Source organism: Cyanistes caeruleus, chromosome 8 (assembly GCF_971803275.1).
Source record: "Cyanistes caeruleus chromosome 8, bCyaCae1.hap1.1, whole genome shotgun sequence".
Taxonomy (NCBI): Eukaryota; Metazoa; Chordata; class Aves; order Passeriformes; family Paridae; genus Cyanistes; species Cyanistes caeruleus.
The window spans coordinates 38,350,725-38,358,394 of record NC_141708.1 but is presented as its reverse complement, the minus strand read 5'-3'; the positions used below and the strand labels follow the sequence as shown (position 1 = coordinate 38,358,394).

Here is a 7,670-nt window from a genome sequence, read left to right as displayed (position 1 = left end):
GGGAGCGGGAGCTGAGAGTATGGGATGGGGTCATACTTTGTTCCAAGGCAGGTAAATTCCCCACCATTTTTCCTTGTTATTTTGAACTCTAACAGCATCAAACACTTTGTGCTTCTCTGCGTTTAACATGCAGGTTTCCAGTGAGTTGGCTGCTCACGGTTTTTCTCTGTTTCACCACAAAATCGGTTGTAAGATCTTTTGGATCAAATCCCAACATCTCCCTTTACTCGTGGATTAGGAAGGAAAATGTTGAAATATGCCTATAAAATACCTGTGAAAAAAAAATCAAAACGGGTTGGGGTGGGCAAGTTTTTAAAATGCAAGTAATCAGATTTCACTCCAATGAACTTGACTGTTCAGTGAAATGGTATGATAATGAAATCATCACACAAACACACACACACACACACACACACACACACTATAACCGTAATACATCTACCCGACACATCTCAATGATATACTTGATTATATAATGGCTTACACCATTCGTAAACAACTATGGGCCAAAAATCATACTCAGTTTTCTGACAGTGACATTAAGCTTTGGCTGAAATCAAAGTCAGGTTTGCTACATTGCATGTGCGCAAATCTACGGGTGAATCACGAGCCCCCGTCCTTAGAGAGTTCCAGCTCCTCCAGAGAGGCTTCAAACCTCACCATCTCGGGCAGCAGTTTCTTGAGCAGTTCAGTTGCTTAAAAAAGGAAGCACAGAAATTTATCTCTATTTTATGAAGAGCAACGCGCTGCTGCCACACAGTGTGTTTGTTAAAGGGAACCCTGGCTGAACGCTTACAGGGGAAGCGACTCCAAAATCTACCAACAAATTTTACAATGCAGCTGCCAAAACCCACAGCATGGCAGCCAGGGAGGGGAGCCACTGGCAAGTGCTGCACTCACTGTCAAAAGTTACCAATCCTCAGGTGACTGCAATCCACGTACCTTCCTCAACAGCATCAGTGGCTACAAAAATTTACTCAAGTTTAAGCCTCTCCGAGAGGCTGTGCATTATCTTTGCTGCTCCTTGCAGGGAAGGCATGTCTTCTCTGTGACCAAATGAAGTCCCTCCTTCTGAGATGAACCCCAAGCTATGGGCCACCTAGAGCTGTGCCCATCTTAACCTACGAGAGAAAGATCGACACTTTAAAACTCGGGAGCGTCACTGTGCACGCTGAAAAGCCAGAATGCACCATCTCTGGATAAGGCACAGAATCGCTCCAGTTGCAGACAGACATTTTTAAGTACGTACTGGAAATAGCTCGGGACACTTGTAGCAACATTTCGATCTCGGGTGGCCTCTGCCATGCAAGAGAAACTGGAGTGCCAAATCTTCCTAGGCAAGAATTCCTCTCCTTGACCAAATCAGCTCTCAACTGGCACGTGGCAGCTCAACTTTACACCCACACGTGGTGCTGAATACAAGAAGGAATTCCAGTTTCCTTCACTGAAATGAGGGCAACAAAGATCTGGCCCTCACAACCGGTCAGGCACACCTCGGCAGACTCTGTTAGCTCGTGTCAGGCAGGGAGAAGGTGCACGAGGAACGCGTGCGTGCGCCTCGACGCGAGCGGAAGCGTCGCTCACGTGTAACTTCCAACGTGCCCTGCAGCACACGGCCAGGAATGCACTAATGAAGTACTTGTTATGGGGAAGAAATAGACTGTTAAGGACTTTACCTTCATCTGAGTCCAGTCCTCCTTGTACTGAGTCCTTTCTGCTTCGTCTGTGGATTGAAGGTATTTCCTCCTAGACTCATCTCCCACCACGCGGAGGCCTGTAGCGAACGCCAGGCTCGGACGGGTCTGTCGGAATAGGAGCAGAGTCAGAGTCAGAAAGAGGAGCTAAAAATGAGCAGGTGTAGTCGGTTTCAGACACACAGCACTTCCAGGGTGCAGTTCCTTCTGGTACATCTATGCAGTACCCTAAGCAATGATCTCTAAACATTTATCCAAGCTTAAACAGCTTCTTCCTAATTATCGCCACCTTTATAACCAGCGCTCGCTTGCCCCTGCAATACACAGGCACAGGGAGGGAGCTGCAGTTATTTACACAACAGAACAAGTAACATACCAAATTAAACACCCAGCACTATACCTCACTTTTGGAAACAAAACCTGGGCAGACACTTTAGTGTGCAAAACCCCTGTAAGAATAAAACCTGCTTTAAATATCTTAGGCATCAAGCCACAGACACGCCTATGAAATTCAGTGCAGCAGTGACAAAAAAAGGAATTATTTCCTTAACCTGTGAATAATCACCTCTAAGATTCTGTGATGCAGTTGCCACTGCACACAGCCACAAGCAGCCTTTTTATTAACAGGCAAAAGAACAAAGGAATCCCAGTTTATCCCTTCTGGTCTGCAAAGAAACAGAGACGGGAGAGATGCTTCTCAGAGGAGCATGGTAAAAAGACACATGGTGTAGAATATGGAACAGCTGGTGGTTCAGCATCTCTTCCACTGCAAGATCCAGGGGATAGCTGATGATACCTTGGAGGCAGGAGTCACAAAAGCTGCCGGAGAGGGAAGACAAAGGAGCTCAACCCTATCTGCTCTTAGGTGTTAGCACTGTGACCTTTACCTTAACTTACAGTTAAGTGTTTCTGACAGTGTAAATCCCTTTTGTTTTGATTTTAACAGAGTGCAAGAATTCAGTGATGAAGTAACAGTGGCATACAGCCTTTCATTTCCCCTGGTCCTCTCACCCAGCAATGAGGTCTCACAACAACAATACAACAATGAATAGTTATAGAAGGTAACTCACTGCGCTGAAGAGTCCTTCAGAAGGATGGGAGCCACAACTGAGGCAGATCCTTGGACAGATAAGCCAGAGGTGCTTAGGCCTCGTGTTTCCCCCTTACCCCAGAACCAGCCCCAAAAGGGGAACACAAAGTTCACAGGCTTCTCTTTGAAATTAACGCCATATAAAGAACAAAACATCCTAAAAAAGCTACATGTCATACAAATAAACCAGCTACCTTCTCTATGCCTTGAATCTATTTTTTTTCCCCCCTGTGTTCCTCCTTTCCATCCTTCTGCGTAGCCTTGTAGCAGATAAATCTGTTCAATAAAGGGCCCAGCTGACTGTGAGCAGAAGGCAAAGCAGAGGATTTGTCAGCATGAAAACCCACACTGCAAAGATGAACGAGCATCAGGGGCAGTTAAAAATCTGCTAGAAATTAGTGCTAATGTCACACTACCCTCTCTTCCCTGTTTTCCATATCCAAAAGGAAAGGAAGTTGTGCCTGAGCCAGAAAAGCTAAAAGGGTCGGGCAATGTGCTCACCTGCCATCCCACACAGCTGGGTGTGACTTAATGCACCAAACACAAGGGAATCGTTGCCAGCTGGGCAATAGACACCACGAAGCACACAGCTTTTCCGTGCTGTCAGCAGCTGCAAGGGGAGGATTGCCTCCGAGAAACATACCAAAACAATGAAAATAAAAAAAAAATACAAATTAACATCTATTTCCACCACACATGTTTAAATTTATATACTATATTCATTTATATATGACAAGCAATATATAAAGTATCAAAATATATTATTTTAACGTGTATACGTATGTTATTATATATTAAATATATTACATACATTTTAATGATATATATTCATTATGTATATAATACATATATAAAATCAATATATATAACATATCTATTAAATATAAATCTGTTTGTATATATTGGCATTACTTCTATTTCTTTACTTTTCTGGTTGCACATACATCTATATCTTTATATACTTACTATACATTTCTATGTTTTTATTTTTGTTGTATTTATTTAAAAGCCCCGAAGCTAACCTAATAAAAACCAAACAGTCCCTTTATCTTAAACGGTATTTAAAAATATTTTAATATATATTTTTTATCATATTTATATACCTTCTTGATATACAAAACACATAACATATCCTAAAAGATATCATATTGCCATCTATACGTACAGAAATCATATTATAGATTATAAATCAACATATATGTATATATTTCTATTACTTATTTTTACGCCTACATATATATATATATTTTTTTCTCTATATATTTATAGATATATAGATTTGTATATATTTTTCTTTATATATTCATTCTTTCAATATTTTATTTATTTGTATTTTTCCTATTTATCTAAAAGCCCTGCCTCTAACTAAATAAAAACCAAGCAGCCCCTTTTTCTTCAATATTTTTTAATATCTATTTTGATCATCTTTATACTTACATATATATACTCGGTTGATAAGCTGCCCCAGCCCCGGCCCCCGCTCTCACCGTTCCGACACACAGAGCAGCCGCCTCCTCGGGCTGCTTCGGTCCCGGGGCCGGGGAGCGACCGTTGGGTCCCGATGCCATTGGGGTTTCCGCCATTGCCCGGGGGGGGGCCGAGGGGGAGAGAACGGAGCGAGAGCAGCGGCGGCGAGGTACGGGTCGTCGCGAGTGCCAGAAGCCCCAGAACGCGGCCGCGGCAAGGACCCCGGCAGAGAGAGGCGTCTTCACCGCTGCCTGTCGGCGCCCGACCTGCTGGCGCCCGGCCCCGGCGCCGCCGAGCGCACAGCCCGTGTCCGCACGGCCGGAAAAGCCGCGGAAAATTGCGCCGGAGCGGCGTCGGCGCCGGGGTGTTTGTCAGGCAGTAAAGCGCACGCACCCACCGCCCGGGGGTCCTTCCATTTTCCCGCCTTTTTGGCCGCCATCCTTGGGAGGTCAAGCCGGCCACGACCGGGCAGCCATCTTGTGCGTGGCGTGACGTCACTTCCGCCCTTCCTCGCCGCCATCTTTGTTGTGGCTGAAGCCACTTCCGGCTGTGCGGCCATCTTTGTTGAGGCAAGATTAAGGCCCCCGCTGCTCTCAACGCGTCTGTCTAACTTACTTGCCTGACCGAAAAACCTGCCGACGCCGACCGACTCCGAGCACTCCGCCCGATTGTCCGCCGCCTTTCCCGGGGCGAGGACGATGGCGGCGGGGCGCAGCGGCTCCGTAGCTGGGCGGCGCCCGCACCTGCGGCGGCAGGCATTGGAGCCAACGCCTCTGCCGGGGTCCTCCCGGCCGGCTCCGGAGTGGGGGGGGGCTTGACGCGGCTCGGCTCGGCTCGGCTCTTTCCGGCCCACTTCGGCTCGGCTCTTTCCGTCCCGCTTCGGCTCGGCTCGGCCCCCTCCGCTTCGGATCGGCTCGGCCCTGCTCGGCCCCCGCTCGGCCCGGCCCCGCCCGCCTCGGCGCACAGCTGCAGTACCGCTCTGTGCCCACACGGCGGCAGCACTGCCGCACAGCTCAGCCCGGGGCGGGCGGGGGGGCGCCCCTGCACGTGCAGAGAAGCGAGGCAAGAAACCACGTGTGCAACCCCCTTCCAAAAACTCTTCTCCGAGGAACGCCCCAAAACCCACCCCCCATCGAAACTTAGCAAGCCCTGCCTCTAACCAAATAAAAAACAAAATACCCCTTCACTTAAATGTAATTAATATTTATTTCTATCAAATTGAGCTATATTTATACACATAGATATAATGCATAATCAATATAAAAATATATGAACGTCTATCCATATATTTTTCAAATTGAATATTAATCTACTTGTCTAGTTTTAGATTACTTGGTTTTTTTTGGTTTTTATTTAAAATTACATATAGATATATCTCCCTATATTTATTCCTTTATTATAGACCTGTATATTTTCATTTCTATATTAATCATTTAAAAGCCCTGCCTCTAAGCCTCTAACCAAATCAAAAAACAATTAAACCCTTGTTTTAAATGTTTTTAATATCTATTTCTATTATACTGATTTTCTATATTTGTACGAACAGATATAATGCATAACAGATATTAAAGTACATTACCTATCTGTATATCTATCTGTATAGCTTTCATACTGATCATTAATTAACTTGTCCAGCTTTGGATTACTGGTATTTATTTCTTTTTTATGGCTCTATCTATCTATCTATCTATCTATCTATCTATCTATCTATCTATCTATCTATCTCCCTATATTTATTTCTTTATTATAGATGCGTATATTTTCATTTCTATATTATTCATTTAAATGCCATGCCTCTATCCAAATAAAAAACAAAAAGCCCCTACATTTAAATATTTGTAATATTTATTTCTATCATATTGATCTTCTTTATCTATACACATAGAAATCAGACATAACTAATATTAAAATATATTATATTAGCATCTATCCATAGAGTTTTCATACTGAATATTAATCGATTTTTCTAGATTTAGATTATCTGTACTTATTTATTTTTTATGGCTCTCTCTCTCCCTGTCTCTATATCTCCCTATATCTATTTCTTTATTATAGATGTGTATATTTTCATTTCTATATTATTCACTTAAATGCCATGCCTGTAACCAAATAAAAACCAGTAATTCCCTTGATTGAAAGATTTAAAATACCTATTTCTATAATATTGATTTTCTTTATTTATACACACAGAGATATAATGCACAACAGATATTAAAATACATTACCATCTATCCGTATATTTTTCATATTGAATATTAACCAGTCAACGCCTCTGCCGGGGTCCTCCCGGCCGGCTCCGGAGGTGGGGGGGGGGCCCGACGCAGCTCGGCTCGGCTCGGTTCGGCTCTTTCCGGCCCACTTCGGTTCGGCTCTTTCCGTCCCGCTTCGGCTCGGCTCTTTCCGGCCTGCTGCGGCTCGGTTCGGCCCCCTCCGCTTCGGATCGGCTCGGCCCTGCTCGGCCCCCGCTCGGCCCGGCCCCGCCCGCCTCGGCGCACAGCTGCAGTACCGCTCTGTGCCCACACGGCGGCAGCACTGCCGCACAGCTCAGCCCGGGGCGGGCGGGGGGGCGCCCCTGCACGTGCAGAGAAGCGAGGCAAGAAACCACGTGTGCAACCCCCTTCCAAAAACTCTTCTCCGAGGAACGCCCCAAAACCCACCCCCCATCGAAACTTAGCAAGCCCTGCCTCTAACCAAATAAAAAACAAAATACCCCTTCACTTAAATGTAATTAATATTTATTTCTATCATATTAATCTATATTTTTACACAGAGATATAATGCATAATCAATATAAAAATATATGAACGTCTATCCATATATTTTTCATATTGAATATTAATCTACTTGTCTAGTTTTAGATTACTTGGGGGTTTTTTGGTTTTTATTTCAATTTATACATAGATATATCTCCCTATATTTATTTATTTATTATAGATGTGTATATTTTCATTTCTATATTAATCATTTAAAAGCCCTGCCTCTAAGCCTCTAACCAAATCAAAAACAATTAAACCCTTGTTTTAACTGTTTTTAATATCTATTTCTATAATATTGATCTTTTATATTTGTACACACAGATACAATGCATAACAGATATTAAAGTACATTACCATCTATCCCTATAGTTTTCATACTGATCATTAATTTACTTGTCCAGATTTGGATTACTGGTATTTATTTCTTCTTTTATGGCTCTATCTATCTATCTATCTATCTATCTATCTATCTATCTATCTATCTATCTCCCTATCTATCTATCTATCTATCTATCTATCTATCTATCTATCTATCTCCCTATCTATCTATCTCCCGATCTATCACCCTATATACATTTCTTTATTATAGATGTGTATATTTTCACTTCTATATTATTCATTTATATGCCATGCATCTATCCAAAAAAATAACAAAAGGACCCT

General features: G+C 43.3%; 1 long non-coding RNA gene across 3 annotated transcripts; it reads right to left on the bottom strand.

Annotated features, from left to right (window-relative positions):
* Positions 1 to 450: 450 nt before the first annotated feature.
* Positions 451 to 5,177, bottom strand: LOC147652035 (uncharacterized). 3 transcript variants are annotated; one of them, XR_015289943.1, is made up of 4 exons: positions 4,222 to 5,177; positions 3,286 to 3,412; positions 1,677 to 1,802; positions 451 to 1,121 (listed from the first exon to the last, which is right to left on the bottom strand). It is a non-coding gene; the product is annotated as an uncharacterized LOC147652035 (long non-coding RNA). The 3 variants fall into 3 exon arrangements; XR_015289942.1 differs by lacking the exon at positions 4,222 to 5,177 and having other exon boundaries at positions 3,286 to 3,636; XR_015289944.1 differs by lacking the exons at positions 451 to 1,121; positions 4,222 to 5,177 and adding an exon at positions 1,128 to 1,444 and having other exon boundaries at positions 3,286 to 3,651.
* Between the last annotated feature and the right edge of the window lie 2,493 nt (positions 5,178 to 7,670).